Consider the following 1,319-nt stretch of genomic DNA (forward strand, 5'->3'; position numbering starts at 1 on the left):
GTAGATGTACGGAAAGCATAGATGTTTTCATATCACAAGATGTTTTCAGAGCCCTTTAAAGCAGACTCTTTAGCGCTGATGTTTTGGGTGTTTAAAGTAAGTGTTAACTGAATATCTCCCTATGATGTCATACTCCTGAGGAGAATGAGCTCACCAATCAGTGGTCTACAGGAGGATGAGTTGGCCAATCAGTGGTCTACTTGCGTGAATATTTTTAATTACCATCTTACGCCCACACAATTCTGTTGTTGGGGTACGCCCACACAATTCTGTTGTTGGGGTACGCCCACACAATTCTGTTGTTGGGGTACGCCCACACAATTCTGTTGTTGGGGTACGCCCACACAATTCAGTTGTTTTTAACATACTTAATAACCAGTTTTTGGAAGGAAAACTATTTCACTCATATTGTAAGTCATATTTCGTAGAAATCTGGAAACACTGGACGGTTACTTTAACAGTTAACAGATGGACAAAAAGAAGTTCCCATGAATGTTTGTCCGATGGTGTTGGAAAACTGTTGAGTATTTATTTTAAAAAACAAAGGAAACCCCAACATGACATTGCAATGCCACACATCCTGTATACCCGTGGAGGCTGCTGAGGGGAGGACGGCTCATAATAACAGCTGGAATGGAGTCAATGGAATGGTAGCAACCACACGGAAACCATATTTGATACCATTCCATTGACTCCATTCCAGCCATTATAATGAGCCGTCCTCCCCACAGCAGCCTCCACTGCTGTATACAGTACCAAACAACTGCAAGGCGGGGAATAATTCCATTGCCCCTCATTCATGAGCCAGAGTAACAGTGCACCAGAAGACTGATACTACCTACGTTACAGTACTTCCCCAATGCCCTCAGTGCCTGTGATTGTTGATAGGAGTGGAGAGACCAGTTTCACTTTGGGAAAAGTAATGGAGATGGGAGGTGTTGGCATTCAAGACTAGCCACGCGGAGGCACTGTGAATCGACCACACCTTTGACCTTTGATGGAGACAGGTGATAAGGAGGAGACAAAATGAGTTTGAGATAGTTGTGAGGGCATCGCAAACCCACACGCTGTAGCACTTTACACAATAAGGGACACACTAAAAGCCCAAAACAGAACTCACCGTGAGCAGGTGATAAGGGTGAGGAGGAAAAGGTGCAGGAGAGGGCAGGGCTAACCTGGGAGAGTGACAAAGCAGACACAAGGAAAGAGACGCAACAGAAGAGAGAGATTGACAGATAGAGAAGTTGGGAAAGTGGGAGAGGCCAATTGTCACACGCTGGGGTTATAATACAATGGAGGGTGGTAGACGATCGTTAATA

This window comes from Oncorhynchus clarkii, chromosome 32 (genome assembly GCF_045791955.1).
Source record: "Oncorhynchus clarkii lewisi isolate Uvic-CL-2024 chromosome 32, UVic_Ocla_1.0, whole genome shotgun sequence".
In the NCBI taxonomy this organism is placed as follows: Eukaryota; Metazoa; Chordata; class Actinopteri; order Salmoniformes; family Salmonidae; genus Oncorhynchus; species Oncorhynchus clarkii.